The sequence below is a fragment of the Camelus ferus genome, chromosome 27, assembly GCF_009834535.1.
Source record: "Camelus ferus isolate YT-003-E chromosome 27, BCGSAC_Cfer_1.0, whole genome shotgun sequence".
Lineage (NCBI taxonomy): Eukaryota > Metazoa > Chordata > Mammalia > Artiodactyla > Camelidae > Camelus > Camelus ferus.
In genome coordinates, this window is record NC_045722.1 from 22,489,383 (window position 1) to 22,516,808 (window position 27,426).

The following is a 27,426-nucleotide window of genomic DNA, read 5'->3' on the forward strand; positions in this document are numbered from 1 at the left end:
GGTCAACACTTTCTCCTTTTCCTCCATTCCCAAGGTCCCTGTCTGCTGCCAGCCTTCCCTCAGGGTGTGTGTCGACATAGGTGATTGCGGGGTAAGAGCGCCCTGGTGTGGTCCAGGAGGAGAGCCCCACCCCACCCCCCCACCCCCGCCCCCAGCCTCAGGCCCTTCCAAGAGTAAGACTAAACTATGATATTCCTGCTCTTCCATCTCCCGAGGAAAAGTTGCCACCAACCCCACCTGCATCCCAAGGTTGGCCCTTCTCCCTGTGGCCATGATCTGTGCTCCCACCAGCCTCTCCTGACCCTGTCTTCCCTTTCACCTTGTGCTTATCTTCCCTCTGACTTCACTGTCCTTTCCTAGCTTGAAATTCTAAGCAGGATGGGAACACGAGGAGGACCTTCTCGGCTGGGCCATCACTGGACGTTCTGTCTGTGTGGGCTTGTCATTATATCACCACTCCCTCTGACTCTACTGTTGATTGTGAACAAGGTCTGCATATTTCCATGCCTACTCCCAGCTGTCGCTTGCCATGATTCAAAGAGTTAAAATTGCCCTACGTGTTGGTTAAATTCTAGAACAACTGTTGAGTCTGTTAGGTGAAACTCCAACGTGCATAACCTACATCCTGTTTTGGTTAGAGAACAACCTGTAACAGGTAGATTTTTCTGCATTGGTAAACTGGTCTAAAATGTTAATTAATCATCTCATACTCATGTTGAATGGAGTCCTGGGAAAAATACACCTCACGAGGTTATCTGAGCGCACCAGTCATGACAGTAGGGATCATTAAGCACCTATATGGACCTAGATTCCTCTTTGAAGAGCGCTAATATGATAATGACCCCCCGCTATTTATATTTGGGTTCTGTGAGTTGATGAAGTCAGAGATGCACTGTGTGATTTTATCAGCAGGTCAGGAAAGTTTCTTTCCTGACTGGGTTCTGCCACACTCACAGCAAAATCACCTTGGATTCCACCAGCTGTCAGAGACATTTCACCCTTACTGATGCCTGCTGCACGGCTGTCACCGCGGGTACCCTGCTCTGTGCCTGCTGGGATCATCACTGTGCCCTCATCCTCGAGCCACAGGGCAGGATGGAGTGGACCTTTACCACGGGACTCATGCAGAAGTCAGGCTGGAGCGAAGTCCCCCCAAGTGGGCCCTCCCTCTCAGCACCAGGACCCAATTTTAGAAAAAGGACCGTGTGTACTTGGTGATGGCTCTCTCTCCTCTCCATGAAGGGCTGGAGAGTGATCGGCTGGGACACAGCAAGCACACACTTCTCTCCTTTCTCCTTTCCTCAGCTGTCGAGAAAAGAACATCAGTTTGTTTATAGAAGCACAAACTGAAGAAAAATAGAAAGGAAGAGAGGGAAAGTTGGAATGTTAAGCCTCATCAGGGTTAACCTCAATTTTTTAGAAGAGACTAAATCAGAGATGCTTCCTCCCCGACCCACACACAGCGTGGTGAATTCACCAAGGCAACAGTATCCAGGACCCACAGCTCCACCAATAGGAAGCCAGCAGTAGTCCAGACAGCATTCCAGACACAGATACCAGGCTGCATGCAGTGAGGCTGCAGGAGACAGGGAGAAGCCGGGCTAACGCTGGCTTTCTATTTATAAACAAGAAATGCATCGAGAAGGGACAAAGTGGAACAAACAGACAGAAACACTGGCCATGTTTTATACCTAAACATTCTACTCACGAAGGACGACCCTCTCCTCTGGTGTCTGGTGGTGGAGGACATTCTCATCACACCCGCAGCCGCCATGGTTCCTAAGCAGTCCCCACACTTTATCTTAACTTCTCTCTCCTCACCACAAAGTGCAGTTATCCCCACGTTGCAGGTTTAGAAACTGAGACTCAGAGATGAAAGGACTTGCTCCAGGCCCCAAGTTCTGTGCCTTTTGCCAGAGCCCCATGGCCTCAAGGACGCGTGGTCCTCATTCACAGGGTGTGTGCAGGACACCAGCCTGGGGACATGGATGGCCTGGTTCTTAACACACCTGAAGATGGAAGGAAACATGGGTCCCTGGCCCACCAGGCCTCTGCTGTGGACTGGAAACAGCCAAATAGTAGCCACTGATCCTGAGATCCAGGCTATTTGGTTGAAATTATAAAATTTCCTCACTGCCTATCAACAGACCCGGGCAGACAAGATGGGACCCTCCCCTCCATTTCCACACACACTGGCCCCAATTTTCCTGCTGATCGAAAGAGATTAGTTGTTTCCCCTTGTTTCTCCCTCCTCTGCCAGCCCTCATCCCTCCCCCTCCTCCCAATCACATGCAAGGAGAAGGAACCTTTAAAATCTACCTTTTAATTCTCACAGCCCAGCACGGCCTAGGACAGAGCTCATGGCTTGGCCTGCAGTGTGCAGAGGGGAAAGGCTTGTGGTTCAATCACTGTCCTAGACCCAGGTCTCCACACACCCAGCTTAGCTTCCTCACCTCCTGTTTCTTCTGGACCCTACTCTGTAGCCCACCCCCACCACCCCTGTAAAGGCTGCCGGCGAGGATGGCTCTCATTTCTGGCCCATCACTGGCCTTCCCGTCAGTTCCCAGGATGTACTCCCCGCATCCCTCCCGCCCCCCGGCCCACCTCTGCTCCTCCATGCAGTCCTGGTCCTGGTCCCGGTGGCTCTTCCTCTGGACCCTGGTGCTGTACTCCACCTGAGGCTGGAGCTGTACCACCACTAGATGGTACTAGGAAGTAGTTGTTAAATTGCACACTGTGTAAACGTGGCATTGGCAAGGAGTAAATCACTCTTAATGCATTTTTGCCATTCCCATAGCACCATTTACTCCTCTCCTAACTTTAATTTGCTAAATCACCCTATTCAGGAAGGAACAATGGTCTTTGACTCATAATGAAATCTCTGACGTAAAGTTCTTTAGGTTAAATAAAATGTGGGCTTCTGAGAAGTGATAGTAATTATCTGGTTTCTTTCACAATTAATTTCAAGCAAAACAATATTTTAAAGGAAAGTGAACAATGTTTTTCGTAGCCAACTAAGCCATGAGAATAAAAGACAAAGTAGTATGAACAAAGACCAAAATCCCCCGTTCTTCATGATGTCGGTAGTTGACAGCTAGAGCTTTTGTTTGTTTTCATTGCTAAGTCTTGTCTGGAAAGAATGTTTTTGGTAGATAGGGTGAATTTTGTCTTTATCGGTGCGGTTCAAGCAGCCAGGTTCTGGTTAATACACTGTTTAATCACAGCAGTGCTATTTCCACCAGCTTCTCTGATAGACGTTAGCACTGGGCTCTGTCATCCAGGAGAACAGAGTGGTTTCACTCCAGAGAGCTTTGAAGGCAACTTCACTCTATGCTGCTAAATGTTTCCATTTTTCATTGGGAAAAAAAAATCTGCACCATTTATGTGTGAAGGTCATTCTGGTGTTGATTTGTAATAGGTCCGTATACAGTTCCTCTCTCATTTGTGGACAACTCATAAGAATGATGATTCCCCAAGGCCTGAGTTGGTACAGCTCAACTCCCAGTAACTCAGTTAGGACAAATGTTTCCTCTCCAGCCAAGTCAGCACATGAATGGTTTGCATGAGGACAGATAGCAAAAACAATATAGAATCGAATCTATTAAATAGGAAGAACATTGGATTGGCGTATCCCCAAATTAAATAACTGGAAAGTTGTGTTTAAGTTTATACCTATTTTTCTGTTTCCTTCGTGAAAGAGCATGTCCCAATACTAATCGCTTAGTTCATTACCTTGATGAAGAATTCTTGATGTACATAAAATATAAATATATAGATAGAGAGAGAGAGAAAGAGAGCGAGAGCGAGAGCGAGAGAGCTGTCTAGCTGTCTATAACTTTATCCATTTGGGCTGTTACAACAAAAATACCTTAGCCTGGATGGCTTACAGACATTTATTTCTCACTGTTCTGGAGGCTGGGAAGTCCAAGATCATAGTGTTGGCAGATTTGATGTCTGGTGAGAGCTGCTTGATTCTTAGATGGCTGTTTTCTATCTCCTCACATGGAAGAAGAAGGGGAGGAGCTCCCTGGGCAAGAGGGGAGTGTCTTTATAAGGGCACTCATCCCATTCATGAAGGCCTCACCCTTATGACCTAATCACCTCCCATAGGCCCCACCTCCTAATACCTTCACCTCGTGGATTCAAATTTCAGCATAGAATTTGGGGGGAGTGGGTGGGCACAAACATTAAGACTATAGGAATATATATATAATTATATATATAGTTGAAGAATATAGCCAAGTCTTAATAAGGAACTACTTCATTATTTTGTAAATAAAAATCTCGAACAAATGTTTACTGAGCATACCCTAGTGCTAAGAGTTGAGAGGAATGCAAAACAAGTAAAAGATGGTCTCTACCCTCAGAAACACATCCACACATCCTCACTGACGAAACCAAGTCTGAATTGTTTAAAATGGTACAAGGCCCCACATCTCGACAGCCAATGGAAGTCAACAATGTTGAGGCTGTGGGATAGAAGGAAACTCTTGGAGAACCAGCACAGAGATTTCCCAGAGGGGAAGTGATGTGGCACAGAAGGAAGCTCTTTAAGAACCAGCACAGAGACTTCCTGGAGAAGTGACGTAAACAGTTCATAAATCTCTGGTTCTCACCCGAGCTGCGTGTTGGAAGCACATGGAGAATGTCCTAATGAGCTGACATCTGGGCTCCACCCTAGAGATTCAGAGTTAGTTGATCTGGATGCTCCCCAGGTGAATCTAATGAACCAGAGCCCTCATGCTGGTCCCAGGACCCTTGAATCAGAATGTAAATCAGCTACGTCATGCAGCACACTGTTTATTTCTGCTGCCACTCTTCTCATGAGAATCATAGAACACGACATTCTCGATGAAAGAAGCAGGAGGTTGATTTACCTGCGGATAAAAGGTCCTCATCTTCTGGGGTCTGTGTTTTGAGTAGTGCTGCTAAATCACAAGTGGAATTTACATGGGTTTGGAGGAATAGAACAAAGCAAGCATTCATGGAATTAGCAAATACAAAGGTGTAGAAATGGGAAGAAACAAGGTATTTCAGAGCCACTTGTATCTGTGGATCTGATGACAGTATCATTAGTGTCCCATCAAAGCCTACACATTTGTGGTAAATTACAAACGACACGATAGGGTTATGAATGAAGAACAATTTAAGATGTTAAAAAATGGTCAGCATTTCTTTCCACATTATTCCCTTCATTCCAGATTTTCTCCCGTTTCAGTGCACTTAATGTTTGTACATAAAAATTCCACGTTTCACTTACTCCTTGTGTCTACAGCCTTGTCTACCTGTACCGTGCATTCAGCTTAGTGTCTAGTACAGATATGTGTTCAATAGACAATTTTTCCATTTTTTATCATGGAAAAGTTTACACATAACACAAAGTAGACAGAGTGATCTAATGAGACTCTGTGTACCAATGACCCAGCTTCAATAATTACCAAATTGTGCCATTTCTGATTCTTCCATAACACTCCCCTGGGGTAATCCTTCATTTTTCTCTTGGAGGTAAAATTTACATGTAGCAGAATGGCACAATGAGAGAACGACAACGTTGGCTACACAATTTTGGCAAAGGCATGCACCTGTGGAACCCACACTCCTGGAAAGAGAACATTTCCATTGCTCCAGAAGGCTCCTTCACATCTCTTGTCAGGCAATCCCTCACCAACCAGAGGCAACTTACAGGATCTTTTATTCACCTGAGCTGAACTTTGCCTATTCTAAAATGCCATCTTAATGAAGAGCACAACATTTACTCCTTTGCATCCAGATTCTTTGGCTTCACATAATGTCTGCGGGGTTCATCCATTCAGTACCTATTTTTTAAAGTAAAGAATTCTGCACTAGAATTCTGGCGGGAGCAGAGGGCTCAGGATGAGGAAGGTTGGACAAGCAGCAGGCTGGCATCCGTCTGTGGCAGCCCTCAGAAGCCAGAAAAAGGAATTTTACTCTATATTTTCCTGGCTCCGAGTCAGCGGTCTGCTTCCTAATTGCTCAGAGGGCCTGGGAGCTGATTCTGACACCACATCCCACTACCCCACTGCTTTTGTGAGTCACCGCTGTGCTGCTGAGTGCTGGGGCCTGGGGCCAGGGCCTCCATGGAGCTGCTGCATTCACATCCTCCCCAAAGAGCTGGCCCGTTAGCAAGTCCCATCCCACACCCCCCGGAGCGATAGGAAGCCGAGCTCACAACTTGGCACGTGCCTTTGAAAGACTGCAGGCATCCGTAAGGTGCTGGAGCTGGGAAGGTCAGTGATAGGGAAAGCTCGAGGGGAGGGATCAAGGAGCTAAGGATCAGGGCGGGGCATTGGGAGCTAGTCGGGGCCCTGACTTGGCAACTCAGGACCTGGCTGTGAACTGCTAGAGGAGAGACTCGGGCCATCCTGCAGGGCTGCTAAGGCACTTTGGCTCTGCATGGGTGTAATATGAGGTCAAGGAGACTGCAGACCAACCATCAAACACAGCAGCAGTGGAAGGTCTGCTGACCAGGGCAGGCTCTGAACTATAGCCATCAGGCTCTGAAACTGGAACCCAGATCAGGGAGACAGAAGAAAACAAGCTGGACCCAAGCTAAGTTTTGGAACATAGAACATCCAAGGCAGAAGAGCAAGGAAGGTACTTTCTGGTTAGACTGGAGAAAGGGTTGTCCAGCAAAGGAAAGAGTACCTAGAGGCTTATACTATGTGATCCTTTCCGCCCTAAGTAGCCTGTTACCTTCCCTCAAGTCCCAGAAAAGCATACATTCAGGGGCCTTGAGAAAAGGGCAGGAGAACTTCTAGGAGCCTTATTGTAATTGATAGGATCAAGGATAACTCCCAAGTGTCAGAATCTGAGTGTATTAAATATCTGTTTCTGTGTAACAGATTACCCCCCAGTTATCCCAAGATGTGTGGCTTAAGAAGCACAGTTTTGATGTGCTATTTTCTGCAGGTCAGGAATCAGGGCACGGTGTAGCTGGGTCACAAGGCTGTCATCAAGGTGTCAGCCAGGGCTGTGGTCTCATCTGAAGGTCCAGCGGGAGAATGCTCCAATCCAGGCTCAATCATATGTCGGTGGCAGGAATCCGTTCCTTGTGAGATGTTAGAATGATGGTCTTTTCTTTTTTTAAATTCTTTATTCAAGTGTAGTTGATTTACAATGTTAGTTTCAGTTATACAGCAAAATGATTCAATTATGAATATATATACATATGTATATTTTCTTTTCAGATTCTTTTCCATTATATATTATTAAAGAAATTGAATATATTTCCCTGTGCTCTACAGTAGACCCTTGTTGTTTATCTATTTATATGTAGTGTGTGTATCTGTGAATCTCCAACCCCTAATTTATCCCTCCCCTCCCTTTCCCCTTTGGTAACCATAGTTTGTTTTCTATGTCCACAGGCCTGTTTTTGGTTTGTAAATAGAATTTGTATCATTTTTTTTAAGATTCTACATATAAGTGATATCATATGATATTTGTCTTTCTGTCTGACTTTACTCAATATGATCATCTCTAGGTTCATCCATGTTGCTACAAATGGCATTATTTCATTTGTTTTTATGGCTGAGTAACATTCCATTGTATATGTATACAACATCTTCTTTATCTAGTCCTCTGTTGATGGACATTTAGGTTGTTTCCATGTCTTAGCTATCATGAATAGTGCTGCTATAAACATTGGGGTGCGTGTGTCTTTTCAACTTATAGTTTTCTCCAGATGCATGCCTATGAGTAAATAATGCTGCTGTGAACATCGGGGTGCATATATCTTTTTGAACTATAGTTTTTTCTGGATATATGCCCAGGAGTGGGATTGCTGGATCATAGGTAACTCTATCTTTAGTTTTTTGAGGAACCTCCATAGTGGCTGCACCAAATTACATTCCCACCAACTGTGTAGGAGGGTTTCTTTTTATCCACAACCTTTCCAGCATTTGTTATTTGTAGATTTTTTTAATGATGACCATTCTGACTGGTGTGAGGTGATACCTCATTGTAGTTTTGATTTTCATTTCTCTGATAATTAGCGATATTGAGCATCTTTTTGTGTGCCTGTTGGCCATCTGTATGTCTTCTTTGGAGAAATGTCTGTTTAGGTCTTCTACCTGTTTTTTGATTGAGTTTTTTGTTTTTTTGTTATTAAGCTGTATGAGCTATTTGTATATTTTGGAAAATTGTCCCCTGTCAGTTGTGTTATTTGCAAATATTTTCTCCCATAGAATGAAGGTCTTGATTCTTCACTGGCAGTGAGTTGGAGGCTGCCCAGAGCTTCTTGCCATGTAGACTTCTCTAGCTCACTTAATCAGAGCAAACATGTGAGAATAGTCAGAGAGACAAAGTGTATAAAGGAGATGGATGTCACAGTCTTTTATAACTTAATTTCAAAAGTAACATCCCATCATCTTTGCTGTATTTTATTCATTCAAATCAAGTTGCTGGTTCAGCCCCTACACACAAAGATATGAATACCAGAAGGTGGGACTCCCCGAGGGCCATGTGGGAAGCTCCTACCTCCCAAGGGGGCTGGAAGGGTGGAAATATCATGGGCCACAACAGGACACCAGGGTGGAGGCATAGGGACCCAGATGGTGGGCTGGGTTGCATTCATGGTGGAGTGAGGTCACGGCCTGTCATCCAAAACACAGCCCACACCTGTCTGAGCTGTAGGTGAGCTCAGAGTGAGGGTGCAGTGGGGACATGGATTAGAAAGCACGTCATTTGGACTGTGTGCAGGACATGTATCCTTAACTTCATCCCACAATAAACTGGTCTGTCCCTGAGAACTCTAAGGAACCCCTCCTGGAGATGTCCATTATTCAGCCATTTCCCCTTGATTCCTAGAGAAATGACTGATAAAACTGACCGTGGCCATGGTGTTGAACCACACAGGCCAAAGAAGCCACTTAATTTTTTTTTAAGACAGAAGAAGGCCTAAAAATTGCTTTGCCTAAATTGCAGCTGTTACTTTTCTAGAAATGATCTCTTCCTATTTTAGACAAGGCTATAACACCTGCCCATTCTATCTCACAAAGCTCTTGTTGCAGCCAAATGAGATAATTGCTCATAAATGCATTCTGAAAAGTTGTTTTAAGTTTAAAAATGTATGTATGTATGTATGTATGTATGTATGTATGTATGTATGTTAATGGAGGTACTGGGGATTGAACCCAGGACTTTGTGCATGCAAACCATGCACACTACCACTGAGCTATACCCTCCCCATCGCTCTGAAAAGTTTGTGATTGCCCACAGCGACTGGGGATTTTGTCCCAGGGTGGGAAATAGTGATGTGTGCAAACTCCTGACAGACACACACATTTCTGCCACAATTCGTTAAATATTGATAAATTTCAGCGGATAAAAAAGTTAGCTTGCATTTTGTATAAAAAAATTAATGGAAATGTTGTGGTCTTGGTAACAACATATGTTCATATCAAACACAACGGCTGGAAATTTTCCATTTCTGGTGGGTTAAGTCAATTCTGTGCCATTGAGTATCTATCTACATTAAGTGAAGTACCACAGTGTCTTAAGATTTATCCATTTACATGAAGAGACCCCAGGGTGTAACACTTTAATCTATAAAAAGTACTAACTCAAAGCAGTTGTTACCATGGCAACACCCTGCATGCCTTAGTAGCCTCCAAAGGCAAAGCACTTTGGAGATGAGCATTTACAGATGCGCCAAACTAGTCAAAACCTCTGTGGGATGGATTTTAAACCACTGTTGACACTTGGAGTTTCATGCTTAGGTTCAAAACAGATCCAGTTCTAAACTCTGGTTCAATTGGCTGTGAAATCCCTTGTCTTACATTTCATAATGAATAATAGCAGATCACGTTTCTTTCATTAAAAATGCATCATGGCGAGGAGGATATAGCTCGGTGATAGAGCATGTGCTCAGCATGCACAAGGTCCTGGGTTCAATCCCCAGTACCTCCATTAAATAAATAAATAAGTAAACAAACAAACCTAAGTACCCACCCCCCAAAATGCATGATAAGAAAATAACACATTCATTCTAAAATGTCCTTTTTGATAGTATTATATTTCTTTTTTATGTGGTAATATTTTATACATACAATGTCTGGAAATTGTTGTGAGTATGCTTCTTAATATGTCGTATTAAAATCCACAGGATCTAAAGATTTCATTCTGAAACATCTTTAAGTGATTTTATAACTGTTGGTGGTAAAACACAATTTTAGCGTTCAATGAGACTGCCTTTGATATAGAACTTCTCATGCAGCCGTGTGACTGAATTTCCCCAACAAGTCATCTGGGCTACTTGTTAATTTTTTTGTGATTGCAAGCATCTTTTAGAAACTGTGATGATGCCATTCAAAGCTTTTTGAGTCAGACAGAGCTGGGGTGGAAGCGTGGTCTTCCTCAAGTCTCTTCACCCCTGTACACCTCATGTTACCCAGTCCAAACTCATTCTGCTCGCCACACCACAAGCCAGTAAATCAAGAGATGAGGTGTTGGGGCAAGGAATAGCAACTTAATTCAGAAAGCCAGCAGACTGAGAAGATGGCAGACTAATGTCCTGGAGAACCAACCATCTTCCCCAAGTCAGAATTCAGGCTCCTTTTATACTAAAAAGGGGAAGGGGTGTGGTGGTGGTTGCAAAACTTCTTGGTATAGGAATTCTTTGTTCTTGGAATCCTTTCTTCTTGCAGCTATCCACGTGGTGTCCTATAAAACCTCCAACAAAACAAAGGTTATTTTTTATTCTGCAACTTTTTATCTTTATATGAATGGAAAAGTGTTAATATCCTTAAAGGTCAGAGCCTTGAGAATAGGCTCTCCTGTATATTTCAGGCTATAGACAACATTCCTTTACAAAAGGTGCAGAACCAGCAATTCTAAGCCTAGGAAACAGAGCACAGGGTTAAAGTCAAAAGAACAGATCTAACATGGAGTCAGATTTGTTCTTTTCTTTTACACTCAGTTTTCCCATCTGTAGCATGGGTTGGTTCAAAAATTATTTTCATCTTGTAAAACTGAAACTCTACACCCGTTACACAGTAAGCCCCCACACCCCTCTTTTCTCAATTCCTGACAACCACCAGTCTACTTTCTGTCTCTGACTCCTCTGGGGACTCATGAGTAGAGTCACACAGTTTTGTCTTTTTGTGACTGGCTTATTTTACTCAGCATCTTGTCCTCTTGGACAAGAACCATGTTAAGCAGGTGTCAGAATGTCCTTCCTTTTTAAGGCTGAATAATATTCCATTGTGTGGAGAGAACACAACTTGTAGAGCCATGGTTTTACTGTGCTTACTCTTTCTTTGCCTGTGGGAAGGAAATTTCTTCTAAAGAAATCGTAAATTTTTTTTGCTCAGTGTGTTTACAGTAATATCTTCAGGTAAATGATTTTTTTCTAGCACACAGTACAAAATAACATCAAACAAGTTGTTGATGCCGAGATTCAATAATCCACTCACAAAGTAGTAACTTTCTTTTCCAATCTGTTGTTTGCTTGGAGGTAAAAATAGATAAGAGATTTGAACCTCAGTGCAAAGAGCCACTTACTGTATTTATTCAGTGTGTTAAAATTAAAGCTGTTGTGAATTCTGCAGCTGCCTTCTTCAGAGGCTAAGAAAACCTTTTTTTCCCAGTTGGTTCAAGTAAATTCACACTTCCTGAATTCCGTTTTGTGCTTTAGGATCTAAAAATGAACTGAGGATTAAAAACCAAATGCAACACCACCGTGGCCCGCCTGGGCTCATGCAGAAACCAAAGCAGGTGTGTGGTGCCCAGCGTGAGTCTAAATGACACAGTCCCAAACTCCACTGGGACCTTTGACAATCTTGGGAGGCATTTTTGGTTGTCAGAACCTGGAGGTGCTATTTAGTGGGTAGAAGACAAGGATACTGCCAAACTCCTGACAGTGAACAGGGCACCCCCCGACAAAGAATTATCCTTCCCCAAATGTCAATGGTGCCACTGTTGAGAAACCCTGCACTAAGGCAGAAAGTCCAAGAAAAGAGCCTAAAAATCAGCTCTCATTGGCCACCACCATATAATCAAATACCTGTCTTGGTAATTACCACTTGTCTTACTCCCAGAGAAGAATTCTCACTAAGACACAAATTTTCCAATGAATGATACAACAGTGGGACAGATTCCCCACATCCTCACCAACCGCAAGAATGATGAATTTTTAGTCTTGTCATCAACCATTATTATTCCCGTTTTTCATCTCCTGCCTAAGAATGAAATCCTGCATCTTTTCATGTGTTTATATATTGGCTCTTGGTATTGCTTTTTCTGTGAGACGCTTGCCTACTTTTCTACTGGGTTGTTTATTCTTTTCTTTCAGACTTGTAAGAGTTCTTGGTTTGTTTCGAACATGTAACCATTGCTCATAGTGTATCACCAATAATTTGCTCAATTTATCTTTTGTAGTTTTTATTGTACTTTTCTTTTTCAGTGCAAAAGAGCTTACCTTGGGGGGGTGAGTAATTAGGTTTGTTTCTTTGTTTGTTTGCTTGTTTGTTTTAAGGGCGGTACTGGGAATTTAACCCAGGACCTCGTGCAGGCTAGGCACGTGCACGTGTTTTCCATAGTGGCTACACCAATTTATGTCCCCACTAACAGTGTAGTTCCCTTTTCTCCACATCCTCTCCAGCATTTATTATTTAGACTTTTTAATTATGGCCACTCTGACTGGTGTGAAGGTGATACCTTATCATGGTTTTGATTTGCATTTGTCTAATAGTTAGCGGTGCCTCCTTTGTCATAGATTAATAGATCAATGGAACCAAGTAGAGAGCCCAGAAATAAACCCACTCACTTATCATCAGTTACTCTTCACCAAAGGTGGCAAGAATATACAATAGGGAAAAGATAGTTTCTTCAATAAGTTGTGCTGAGAAAACTGAACAGCTACATGTAAAGAATGAATTTAGAACATTCTCTAACACCATATACAAAGATAAACTCAAAATGAATTAAAGACCTACATGTAAGACCAGAAACCATAAAACTCCCTAGAAGAAAACATAGGCAGAACACTCTTTGACGTAAGTTGTAGCAGTGTTTTTTGAATCTGTCTCCTAAGGAAAAGGAAATAAAACCAAAAATAAAAAAATAAGACCTAATTAAACTATATATCTCCTAGAAGAACACATAGGCAGTTAGGTTCCTTGGCACAGGTCTTGACAATGACTTTTTAAAAATCTGACACCAAAGGCAAAAGCAGCAGAAGCAAAAATAAACAAGTGGAACTAAATCTAACTAAAAAGCTTCTGCACAGCAAAGGAAACCATCAACAAAGTGAAAACGCAACCCACTGAATGAGAGAAAGTATCTGCAAATCATGTCTGATAAGGGGCTAATGCTGAAAATATATAAACAGGTTATACAATTCAACAGCAAAAAACCAAGCAATTTTATTTAAAATGGGCAGAGGATCTGAACAAACATTTTTGGAAAGAAGACTTACAGATGGCCAACAGGTATCAAAAAGGTGCTCAACATCATTAATCATCAGGGAAATGCAAATCGAAACCATGATGAGGTATCACCTCATACCTGTCAAAATGGCCATCATCAAAAAGACAAGGGATAACTAGTGTTGGTGAGAATGTGGAGAGAAGGGAACCCTCATACACTGTTGGGAATGTAAATTGGTGCAGCTACTGTGGAAAACAGTATGGAGTTTTTAAAAAAAAAACAAACTAAAAATAGACTTATGATATGATCCAGCAATTCCACTTCTGGGTATTTATCTGAAGAAAATGAAAACACTAACTCAAAAAGATATGTGCACCCTCAGGTTCACTGAAGCATTATTCACAATAGCCTTGATAAGGAAACAACCTCAGTGTCCACCAAAGGATTAATGCATAAAGAAACTGTGGGGAAAAGATGTGAACAGGCACCTCACCAAAGACATACAGATGGCAAAGATGCATGTGATAAAATACTCAAGTATCGTATGTCACTAGGGAATTGCAAATTAAAACAATAATGAGATACCACCATACAACAAACCTATTCTCACAGCCATAGCCTCACCAGCTGTTCCAGCAGGTGTGAGGTAATACCTTCATTGTGGTTTGGATTTGCATTTCCTTCATGATTAGTGATGTTGGGCACCTTTTCATGCACATATTGGCCGCCTATGAACAATTGAAATTAAAAACACCACCACTTACCTTGGCACCAAAAGAATGGATGTACTTAAGTGTAATCTAACAAACTATGTAAAAGTTCCAGATAAGAGAACTATGCAGGTGAGGATATGAAGCAACAGGAGTCTTATTTATTGGTGGTGGGAATGCAAAATAGTACAGCCACTTTGGAAGACAGTTTGGCAGTTTCTTATAAAGCTAAATATACTCTTACCACATGATCCAGCAATCACACTCTTAGGTATCTACTTAAATTAGTTGAAAATTTAAGTGTATACAAAAATCTGCACACAAACATGTATATCAGCTTGTTCATAATTGCCGAAATTTGGAAGAGATTGGTTTAATAGGTGAATTGATAAATAAACTGTGGTATGTCCATACAATGAATATTATTCAGCAATAAAGAGAAATAAGCTATAAAGCCACAGAAAGACATGGAGGAATCTTAAATGCATATTACTAAGTGAAAGAAGCCAGTCTGGAAAACTCTATATATAGAGTTTGATTTCAGCTATATGATATTCTGTAAAAGGGAAAACCATAGAGATAGTAAAAAGATCAGTCATTGCCAGGGCAAGGGGAGAGAGGTTAGTAGGTGGAGTACAGGACATTTTGGGGGTTGTGAAACTATTCTGTATGATACTGTAATCACATATATATGACTATGTGTTTGTCAAAACACAGAATGTACAACATGAAGTGTGAACTCTAATGTAAACGTTGGACTTTATTTTTTTAAAAATGTTAAGTCCTTCTGTGTTTAATAACTTTGTTGTCTTCCAGCATATTTTATTGTGTATTAATATAGCCACGCTGGCTCTTATACTTACTGTTTGCATGATATATCTTTCCCATCCTTTTAGTTTCAACCTCTTTGAATCTAAAGTGTATACCTTGTCAACAGCATACGTTTGGGTTTGTTTTGTTTTGTTTTGTTTTTTTGCTGAGGTGTAGTAGATTTACATATTTGGATCTTGGTTTTTAATTCCAGTCTGACAGTCTCTGACTTTTAATTGGAGTGTTTGATCCATTCACATTTAGTGTTTTTATCTATCTAGTTGGAACTACCTCTACCACCTGGACATTTGTTTTCTGTATGTCTCTATGTGTCTTGTTCCTCTATTTCTTGCCAACCGCTTTCCTTTGTAGTAAGTAGATATTTTCTCATGTGTCAATTTCATCCTTTTGTTGACTTTTTTTTCTTTTGTTGACTTTTGTAATATTTTTGTTTTGATTATCTTCTTGGTAGTTGCTTTAAATCTGAAGCACTGAGGGAGGTAGGATTGGCATCAGAAGGCCCATCAGAGTTACCACGTGGATGCAAAGTGCTGTCCATGCTCTCTCCTGCCTGCTGGAGCCACTGGCTTCCAGAAGCAGATCTGCCCCAGTCTTTCTCTCCAGGGATTGATTTTGCCTCTAGGTCCCCATTTGGCCTGTTGCCAAGTCCTTGTCTTCAAGCTGAGCCTCTCCTCTTGCAGTAGCTGATTGTGATCCCAGGACTTTCTGATCTTTGAGCAGCCCTACTCCTCTTCCAGAAGTCAGTAAATAAGCTCCTTTTATAGGTGCTGAAAGCAGGGATCTGAATCAGAGAATATTGAAAGGTTCCTTCCAATTCTGTTGCCCCCAGATTGCCTTAAAATGGTACTGGAAACATTTCTCAGCTTCTGTGTTTCCATGACGTCTCTACAACATTATCAGTTGTGCACTTTAAATACCTTTTTGCCTGATTCCAGATAATCTATTACTGAAATGATAACCCTTTTATCGTATGATTACTTAGTGTTAGGTTTTTGTATTGTAAAACTACAGAATATCTTAAATATGTTTTCTGATAGATCTAGGGCAGTACATCCCTTCTGGATATTTTTCTCTGGAATTACACTGAAAGAAATAAACAGCTGTCATGAGTATGAAGGCTAAGCCATTGGATTGCTGACTCAGTGCTTTGGAAGTTACGATGTGTCCTAGAATGCAAGCCACTTGTCCTGACATTCAAGAACTCATTTTCTTTTTTAAGGGTCAACGTAAATTAGTTGTGGGAGGCTGAACAGAGGACAGGAGAATAAATGGCAAAAAGCAAATGCATGGACCAGTAACACCCAATGTTCCTGTTGTACAGGCATAGTCAAACACACAGACAATGTTTGAAATATGACTAATACCTAATTTATGATGTGGAAAGCCTGGTGTTAATAATGGTTCTCTTTATCTATTAAAGCTACTGAATTACATATTTCTTTGTTGCTTGTTCTTGTTTTCCCCTACCAGACCCTCTAAAACAAGTGTAATGAAAACAGTATTTTACAAATATAAAACCAATGCATTTTATCCTTAAGCCATAGTTCATTTCAACTTTTCTTATCTCCACATAGAGCCAAGAGGCTTATTGCCTGGGGCAGGGACCAGGTATATGCCCTCTTTGGCAAGACACTATGCTTGCAATCCAGGCTTTGTGGATTTGGTCGATTCACGGAGCTGCCATTCAAATGGCCTAGACTAGACTCGGGACTTAAACCATCTCCTGAAGAGAAGAGAGTTCTTCAGTGTCTCTCCTGGGCCTCGGGGCTTTCTTCAGTCCAGTAGAAGGAGATGTGAAAGCAAAGCCCACCTCCTCCCCGCTGGAGGGCGGTGGCAGACGAAGAGCAAGGGAGGTCCGGCCAAGTGACCAGTCTGATGTCGGTGCCGAGTGTCCTCATGAAGTTCCCGTGGGAAGGGGCGCAGTATGCGTGGGCTCAGCAAGGAGCAGCTGCGTAGGGTCCCCTGAGCCCACATGAGGTGGCCAGCCTCCTTGGAGCACCGAGCCCAGGGGTCATCTGGAGCCAGTCCCCACCAGAGCAGCCCTGAGCTGAAAGCCCCTGGGCGGGTGTTAAGACACAGTGGCAGGTGAGGCCAGGCTGCAGAGGGCCCAAAGGCATTGCATGGGAGACACACCGGCTCTTGAGGGGACTCAGCCAGTGAGATGGAGAAGTTGGGTCCACCTGGGGCCATGCCTCCCAAATGGGAACCTGCAGCTCCTGCCTCAGCTCGGAAGCCAGCAGGGAGCCCAGCATCCCCAGAGCCCGAAGCATCACCCAGACACAGAGGAGGACCATCTCACACAAGGACACTCAGCCAGATGGAAAGTGGGAGGCTGGGCCACGCCCAGAGACTGTTTAAAGTATTGTTTGCCTCTACAGTTTAAACCTGATGGGCCAGTTAGCTGGGTTCTTTTGGTTCATTTGCTATGTTTCCCTGCTGGGTCCTTGAGGAAGTCAAGAAACTGGAGACAAAACGAGAAACAACATTTCTCTGCACATCCAAACTGTGGCAGGGATTGCTGTGGGAGGCCGCAGGTGCCAGGGAGCACACAGGCACACACGCACACGCTCCTACCGCTGGACCAGGTAGCGGGCTTAACAGAAGTGAGTGTCCAAGCAGAGCCAAGCAGACACAGCACAGCCTTCTCTGCAGGACTTTCTTCTGCCCTGACCCTTTCCTGCAAGAGAAGTCCTGCCACGTCCCAGCTGCAGCCATTACACGGGGGCTGACAGCTCCTTTTCAGAAGAGGGTCCACAAACCACTTTAAGAGCAGAGTCACCACCACAGGTCCTTGAGGCAGGGCGGGCATCAGCAGTGGTCAGCTCACCAAGAGGATGCTGTGTGCCTGAGGCCCCAGCCAGTCCCCTCTTCCCAGCACCCCAGGAAACCTGTGTCAGGGAGACGTCCAGCCACGTGAGAATCAGCATTTTCATGTGAACAGTTGATTATGGGTGTTATGTACACATTATTTGACTCACATGGCTAATTTTTTCTCAGATTAAGTGTTGACTCATCTGAGAGTTGGTGGAATTCTAGTTAAAATGTATCGTGTTTTTTTTTTTAACTCAGGGAAGATGATTCTTTTGGATACTAGTCCATCTTCTTAAGTCTGCTGGGTTTGCAAATAAAATCGCTATTTCCCACCCCCCCAAAAAAAGTAGGGTTTTTTTTTCTGCTAAGCCACTACAATTATTGGATAGATAACTAGGTACAACAGGAATGAGCACTGATGATGCATTCAGTCAACGATGGTTTCAGGGCTAAAAACTATCTCACCATTAATACTACAGCTAGCCTTGCTTCTTTCTGCCTTAAAAAAGAAAAGGGAAAAGGGGGTGGGAAGGAATGAATTGGGAGTTCAAGATTTGCAGATGCTAACTACTATATATAAAATAAACAACAAGTTTATACTGTATAGCACTGGGAACTATATTCAATATCTTATAGTAACCTATAATGAAAAACAATATGAAAGGAATGTATGTATGTATATGTATGACTGAAACAGGATGCTGTACACCAGAAATTGACACAATGTTGGAAACTGACTATACTTCAATTTTAAAAAGTTGAAAAGAAAAGAAATTTAAAGAAATAGTCCTTTAATTGCTCTTGGAATATACATTTTAATTAGAATTGCAAAAAGACCAGACAGAGTATCTTCTTCAGGGTATCAGAGTGTGGTGGTGGGGGGGAGTAACTTGGGAGCCTTGGAGTGGTAAAACTGCTCCCCTGGGGTGCTGGGGAATTTTCCCATCTTCCTAGCAATCCCAAGACCATGCCAGGATGAACAAATTTTTCCCAGACTGAATCACACTGAGCCTGCCAAACCAGTTCAGAAGTTTCCCAGCTCTTGAACTTGATATGAGAGCTCAAGAAGTTACACATTATTTTCCTTGTATTGCATTGACTCTGCTTATCACTGTATCTAGTTTTTTGTTTTTTGTTTTGTTTTTTTTTTTTGCTAGTCTGAAACAACAGTTGTGAAGACCTCTTTTCTCCCACACAAAATTGATTTGGGTTTTCGTTATCTTCAAAAATGTCTAACTGCATCCTTCTCCTCTAACACTGCCTTTGTTTCCCTGTTTTATGTCTCATAGCTACAACTATTTTTATCTCAACTCGGTCATTGTGAGAATTTCTCATATCCTCAGTGTAATGTTTGACACTGTGGGGCTCAGGGGTCAGAATCTTTTTGACAGTCAGAAAGCTTGCTAGATCCAGCAAATCTAGGACCATAGAATCTTCCTTTTGTGGAAGAAGAATGTGGTGGGACTCTGATAGACCCTGGGGTTGTTTGTGTTTGGGATCAGGCACATGGGTCACAGCACCATTTTTGGAGCAAAGTGACCCCAGAAGCAGCATTTGAGAATGTCATCTCAAGAGGGCTCCTGGACATCCCCTCTCCTGATTTCTCATTTAGAACACTGATGAACTGATAAACTCGTTAGAACTTCATGAAGTCTTTCCATTTGAGATCATCCTCTGTTGAGAGGATGACCATGACTGAATCAGATTATGGTACACTCACTGGAGAGAAGGACCTCTCTTCCCCACTGGAAAATTCCAAAGGCAGCCAAATTTCTAAAAAGATGAGCTAAAACACATGGGCAAGGCGAAACGGTTCCAGACTATAAATTCAAAAAGATATTCAAAGAACTGATTGGCTGAGGTCTCAGATACAGATGCAACATTTGTCTCCACTGATGTTGGTTGGGTATCTTAATGGGGTTCTCGGCATTTGGAGTGGGACAGTTCTTTGTTCAGAACTATCTCACACAGTGTCAGACATTTAGCATCTTGGGCCTTCAGGCCCCAAACAGTAGTAGGATTTCCCTGTTGTCATGGCAACTGTGATAACCTCTCTGTTTCTGAACGCCCCCTTGGAGATGGTACCTCCTCCAAGCAAGATACATTAGCTCTAACCTAAAAAGTACAAATGAATGATTTCAGCACACTTTGTTTAGTTAGACTTTCATGTTTGTAATCAATCCTTTAGATCAAAGGTGACAATTTTAAACTTTCCAATGAATTTTAACAAAACCAGCTCCAACTGGAATCGTGCTAGTCTTCCCCTGTGAGCCCTTAGTTTTTTAGAGCCTTTCTGTATGAGGTGTGTCCTCACACCAGGCTCATCAGTATCACCTGAGAGCTTGTTAGAAATACAAAATCTGCTGTATTTTTGACAGGATGCCGGTTTAATCCATATGCATGTTAAGGTCTGTGAGGCAGTGCTTTAGAGAATACTCCGGACATTCTTGTGACAGCTCTTGTAGTTTGACTCTTCCCCACTTGTTAGAGCAGGCAGGTGGCTAGATATGAGCAGAGAAAGGGGGACGCAAGCCAAATGGCAGGAATTGGGCAAAAAGGAGGGGCAAATGCAGGAAACCGTACATCAGGTAAGCACCAGGGGTCCCTGGGCATGCAGAGTAAATCAGGAACCTCTGGGCTGACAAGTGGTCACATATCTTGGGGTGCCAAATAGCCTGGAGGCCGACAAAGAAAGGCGGGGAAAGGCAGGAATCTCCAGTGTCCAAATGTAACCTTTTGATCATTATGCCCTCATTACAATAAGAATAGCCTTGCAGATATGAAGTACCCATCATGCACCTTTTCCAATCCAGACTAAATAAGGAAGAAAATTCCTCCTCCCCTCAGGAAGATGGAGCTTAGATGGAAATCAGGAATACGGCCCCAAAACCTTCCCTCCTGAGTGGATATCTCGCCCATCCATTTTCACAGTCTATGTAACCAGCTTGTCAAAGAAACTCAGGGCAGCCTCTCACCTGAGCCTGCCCGCTCTCCCCTTGAGAGCGTCCTATCCCTTAATAAATCCTCACTTCACTGTCTTAACTTCTGTGACTCGTGACTCATCTCTGAATTCTTTCTACGACAGGAACCTAATTGCTGGCAGCACAGTCAGTGACGGTAATTTGGACTCCAACCCCCAAGGGTGTAAACCATTTGCACTTAGCCACGTGATGGAAGCAGAAACTGCTCTCTACCCAAGAACCACTGTGTTTTCCTCACCAGCTTGGGCTCCAATGGTATCAATGAAGCTGTCTGACAAATTATGAGAAAGCCATAATAACAGATGATCTTAATTATTCCTATTATAGTCTAGGAGAGTTTTTTTTTTGGAGGGGAGGTAATTAGATTTATTTAATTATATTTTTTCTATAGGTAAACATTTCTTTTTTTGTAAATATGTGTTTTTATTGAACTATAGTCAGCTTAAAATGTGTCAATTTCTGGTGTACAGCATAATGCTTCAGTCATATGTGAACATACATGTATTTATTTTCATATTCTTTTTCCCCATAAGTTACTGCAAGATATTGAATATAGTTCCCTGTGCTGTACAATATGAACTTGTTGTTTATCTATTTTATATATAGTAGTTAGTATCTCCAAATCTCAAACTCCCAATTTATCCCCTCCCACCCCCTTCCCTCTCTGGTAACCGTAAGTTTGTTTTCTATTTCTGTGAATCCATTTCTGTTTTGTAAATAAGTTTGTCTTTTTTTTTTAAGATTCCATATATAAGTGATATCATATGGTATTTTTCTTTCTCTTTGTGGCTTACTTCACTTAGAATGACAATATCCAGGTCCATCCATGTTGCTACAAATGGCATTTTATTATTTTATGGCTGAATAGTATTCCATTATATAAATAATATGCAAATCAAAACTACACTGAGGTATCACCTTACACCAGTCAGAATGGCCATCATTCCAAAGCCCACAAACATTGCTGGAGAGGGTGCGGAGAAAAGGGAACCCTCCTACATTGTTGGTGGGAATGTAGTTTGGTGCAGCTACTATGGAAAACAGTATGGAGATTCCTCAAAAGACTAAAATAGACTTACCATATGATCCAGCAATCTCACTCCTGGGCATATATCCAGAGGCAACTTTAATTAAAAAAAATACATGCACCCCAGTGTTCATAGCAGCACTATTTACAATAGCCAAGACATGGAAACAGCCTAAATGTCCATTCAGATGACTGGATTAAGAAGTTGTGGTTTATTTATTTAATTATTTATTTAATGGAAACGGGATTGAACCCAGGACCTCGTGCATGCTAAGCACCTGCTCTACCACTGAGCTCTACCCTCCCTACTGATGACAGTTTCTTATAGTCTATTACCAGGCCTGGAGTTGTGCTGGATTCCCTTATATTTTAGGATAAAGTCTGGAGGAAGTCATTTTCGCCAGAGCTCCACTGCCTGGTGTTGTCCATCTTTCCCATTTGTTGTTGTTATTTTATTTTTAACTGGGAGTTTTTCCTAGTCTAAAGAAAATCCTACTATAACATTCACCCACCCCTATTTTCTGTCATCTGCAGCAGCAAAAAGCCAAAAGTCCCCAAGATCACAAATGTCCAAAGGGAGTAAATGAATAGGGGATTGTGTCACTGTGTGGCCAGCAGGACCCAGGCATAAAAGGCCACTTGTGTGGCCCGGTTCACGATCAGCTGACTCCACCCTGCACGATGAGCATCAGTAGCTCTTGCCCCTGCCCGCTCCTGCCTGCAGCTGGCTCAGCAGTGAACTCAGACATTTAAATATCCAAGGACACCCCGGGCACCAGTCTGCCTGGGCCCAAGTGCACATCACGTCTTTGCTTATACCGACTGAACTCAGACTTGCATGGAAGTTTGAAAACATTTTGCAGGTTGTCAACAAAGAAAATGACAGGCAATCCCAGCAAATTCAACCAGGTTTATTCTTTAAACAAAAGAATTTTTTAAATTGAAGTGTAGTTAACTTACAATGTTGTGTTGGTTTCTGATGTCAGTATTGATTTTATATATATATACATATATAAGAAATTTTTAAATTTTTTATTTTAATGGAGGTACTAGGGATTGAACCCAAGACCTTGTGCATGCTAAGCATGGACTCTCCCACTGAGCTATACACCCCACCTCCCATTCTTTTTTTCCTTCAAATATCAGGTTTTCGCTTCCTGGCAAAGTAGATTTTCAGGCCTATTTTGATGAATTATTTATGGGTTTTTTGGTGAAAGATCACTTTTTTTTTATTATAGTAAAAACATGTAGAGCAAAATTTACCATTTTAGTCATTTTAAAGTGTACAGTTCAGAGGTATTTAGCCCATTCACGTTGTTGAACAACCATCACCATTATCTAGTTTCAGAATCAATTTTGGAAAAGATTTCTACAATTCTAACAATCTCTTAACCTCTACTGTATATTTAGGAAACTTAATTTTTTCTCACTTTTTTATGTTCAACCAGAACACATTTGACTTACCTAATTTTGAAGACCTTCTCATGCCATTTATACCCTAAATATGAAAGATGAATGTAGAGAAATATCTGGAGCTCTCTTCAAACTAAATGTATGCAAAAGACTTCTCATAAATAGTCCACATTATGTCTTTATTGTTACATATACACATTGTTTTTTCCTATATATAGCCTTTCTACTGAGCCTAAAAGAAACTGAGTAAGTACAATACAAACAGAAGGGGAAAGTTATTAATTATATATGTGTTATTCTTATTTTCAAAGCAACTGTCCCACTTCATTTAATGTTTTGAAAAACATTATACAACAATGAGTAATTTTAAAGTTCTTAATGGGTGGTGAGAGAAATACTTTGCCCCTTTCACATATCCTCAAATGTATTTCTATTTATAAAACAAACACACTTACACACATACATTTTTTTAAAGCTTCCTGACTTTTTTAGGCGGCTGGTACTTGGAAGCAAAAGACCAAATATTAGCACCAAAAACTCGTTGTCAGGAAAATTGAGGGTTGTTGTCTTAATACTATGGGACATGATTAAGCCTTTTTGTGATCCCTTGTTGGGGGTTGATAAGGCTGTGATTAAATTCTCATTCTTTTTTATCAGTCGTAGCTTTTCATTAATTCTTATCTTTTTACAGCCACCTTCCCCAGCTGATGAAAGCTTCATTCTAATTTGGGGTCTGAGACATCTTCTTACATAAGCACCATCCTCAGGGAGAAATGATTCTTTGACCAGTCATACAGGCTCCTATTTTTCACTTGGCACAAAAAGCACCAAGCAGAGTTTGTTGTATCTGAGCAATTTCTTATTTTGTCAGTTATAGCGTAACAGTAAATTTTGCCTTCATCTTTTCTCAGAAGTGCTCCCCGCTTGTATCACCCACTGGATACTAATTATAGAAAAGGCTACAGTTAGATAATTATTTTGGTTGAGAGTGAATAAATTATGAAAAAGTTGGGACAGCATAAATTTCAAGCACTGGATTTCCACAAGATCAAGCTGAATGTTTAAGCCAGGCCAGTATGTAATACATTTATGGAAAAGAGCACATTTGTTGGCATTGTCAGCTAATTTTTTTTTAATATTGAAGTATAGTCAGTTACAGTGTGTCAATTTCTAGTGTACAGCATAATGTCCCAGGCATGCTTATATATACATATATTCCTTTTCAGATTCTTTTTCATTAAAGGTTATTATTACAAGATATTGCATATAGCTCCCTATGCTATACAGAAAGAATTTGTTTCTTTAATCTATTTTTATATATAATAGTTAATACTTGCAAATCTCAAACTCCCAAATTTATCCCTTCCCACCCTCTTCCCCCCAGTAACCATAAGATTGCTTACTATGTCTGCGAGTCTGTTTGTTTTGTAGATGAGTTCATTAGTGTCCTCTTTTTTCTTGTTTTAATTCCACATATGAGTGATATAACATGGTATTTTTCTTTCTTTCTGGCTTTCTTCACTTAGAATGACTATCTCCAGGTCCATCCATGTTGCTGCAAATGGCATTATTTTATTCTTTTTTATGGACGAGTAGTATTGCATTGTATAAATATAACACAACTTCTTTTATCCAGTCATCTCTTGATGGACATTTAGGTTGCTTCCATGTCTTGGCTATTGTAAATAGTGCTGCTATGAACATTTGAATCTTTTTGAATGAGAGATCCCTATGGATATATGCCCAGGTGTGGGATTGCTGAATCATATGGTAAGTCTAATTTTAGTCTTTTGAGGAATCTCCATACTGTTTTCCATAGTGGCTGCACCAAACTACATTGCCAGCAACAGTATAGGAGGGTTCCCTTTTCTCCACTCTCTTTACAGCATTTATCGTTTGTGGACTTTTCAGTGATGGCCATTATTGCCAGCTGTTTTAAAACTTTCAATAATCTGTTACTTTCTTCTCTTCTTTTTTTAAAAAAAAATTTATTAAAGTGTAGTTGATTTACAATGTTAGTTTCAGGTGTGTAGCAAAGTGACTTAGTTAAACATATACATACATATATTTTTTCTTTTCAGTTCCAGATTCTTTTCCATTATACATTATTACAAGAAATTGAATATAGTTCCTGGTGCTATCCAGTAGGTCTTTCCCCTCTTCTTAAACACACCATCCTGGGCAAAATTCCCTCTGTGAATTCTATGTCATATGTGCAAACACATGTTTGGGAAGTCATGACTTAGGATAGACAAGTAAAGAAGCGGGGAGGCATTGAGCCTTGAGTGGAGAATATCTAAATCTGAGTGAAAATATTCAGAAGAGAGTCAGCCCCTGTGAGGGACTCAGAGGTCTGACCTTCACAGAAAGGCAGCATCGTCCTCACACATGGGAGATTGCTCTGGAATGCAGAGTTGTTCAACCATGGAACAAGCACTTTTTGAGGTGATTTCTCTCAAAATGCCTGAGAAAATACAGTAGGAGTGTCCTAAAAAGCCCAAGAAAATACAGATAGTCATGTAATAAACAAACAAACCTAATTACCCCCTCCAAATTTTTTTTTTTTTAGAAAAAGGAATGTCGCAAAAGCAGTCTTGTGTGGATTAGCTCTTGTGTTGCCTTAACTCCCTCCTGACCTACCTTGGCTTAATAAGCCAGGGAGCAAAGGAGGTGGTTTGAACGTCAGGGTTGTTGCTGGATAAGCCACAGAGATAACCTCACAGAGCATTTAGGTTCCTGGTCTTTTTCCTTCTCTCTGTGAGGCTGGTTGTCTCTAAAGACGGTCACACCAATCTGTCTCATCCTGTGTGCCCTTTCCCAACAAAGAAATGAAATTTCTCCCTTCCTCCTTTGAATCTGGACTGGCCTGTGATCTTCTTTGACCGGTGGGGTGTAGTGTGAGTGACTGCGTGTGACTTCTCGGCCTGGGCCCTCAGAGGCCTGCAGCTTCTATTTCTGCCCCCTTGGGAGCTGACTGCTGTGTGCAGAAGCCCAGACTAGCAGTTGGATAGGCCACATGAAAGAAAGAGCACCTGGGTGATAAGGTGCCCAGCAGAGCACCCAGGTACCCAAGCTGCCAGCCAGCACCAACTGGCCAACAGCTCAGATCTTCCAAACTTTACTGGCCCCGCTGACCCCATAGGAGGGGGGTCAGTAGAAGAGCTGTTCCCACCAATTCATGCCTAAATCCAGACCCACAGAATTGTGAGCAATAACACTGAAATTGATTTAAGCTACTCAGTGCTGGGCTGGTTTATTACACAGCAACAAGTAACGGGGACAGAAATTGGTACCCAGAAGTGGGGTACTGCCATTACAAAAACTGAAAATGTTTGTCACTAGTTTGGATACTGGGTAGGAACAGAGGCTGGAAGAGAAGTGAGAAAATTGCTATTGGGGCCTCAAAAAACAAGGGTGAGTTGTGTTATATATCTGGTGGAATTTGGGGCCGGACTATCACCTGCAGTATTGTGGAAGACAGAAAGCTGCAGGTAATGAACCTGCTGACATGGATGAGGAGATTTCCAGGCAAAACATTGAAGGTGCAGGCAACCTAATGAAAGGGAGAAAACATTTTCAAATCATGTCTCTGATAAGGGGTTCATATCTAAAATATATAAAGAACTCATAGAACTCAATAGCAAAAAAGTAAACAATGTGGTTAAAAAGTGGGCAGAGGAGCTGAGTTAACATTTTTACAAAGAAGACAGACAGATGGACCAACTGGTATGTGAAAAGGTGCTCAACATCACTGATCATCAGAGAAGTGCAAATCAAAACCACAATGAATTAACACCTCACACCTGTTAGAATGGCTGTTATCAAAAAGAGAAGAGACAACAAGCATTGGGGAGAATGTGGAGAAAAGGGAACCCTTGTGCACAGTTGGTGGGAATGTAAGTTGGTACAGCCACTATGGGAAACAGTATGGAGTTTCCTCAGAAAATTAAAAATAGAACTACCATATGATCCAGCAATCCCATTTCTGGGTGTTTGTCTGAAGAAAGCAAAAACACTAACTTGAAAAGGTATGTTACACTCCTGTGTTCATTGCAGCATTTGTAATAGCCAAGATATGGAAACAACCTCAGTGTCCATCAGTGGATGAATGGACTTTTAAAATATGGCACATATTCACAATGGGATATAATTCAGCCACTAAAAAAGAAGGAAATCTTGCCATTTGTGATGACATGGATGGATGTAGAGGGTATTATGCTAAGTAAAGTAAATCAGATAGAGAAAGACAAATACTGTATTATCTGAC

General features: G+C 41.6%; 1 long non-coding RNA gene across 1 annotated transcript in view; it reads right to left on the reverse strand.

Annotated features, from left to right (window-relative positions):
- Nucleotides 1-27,426, reverse strand: part of LOC116660265 — a 67,943-nt gene that overhangs the window by 7,116 nt on the left and 33,401 nt on the right. The gene's annotated exons all lie outside the window — the stretch shown is intronic.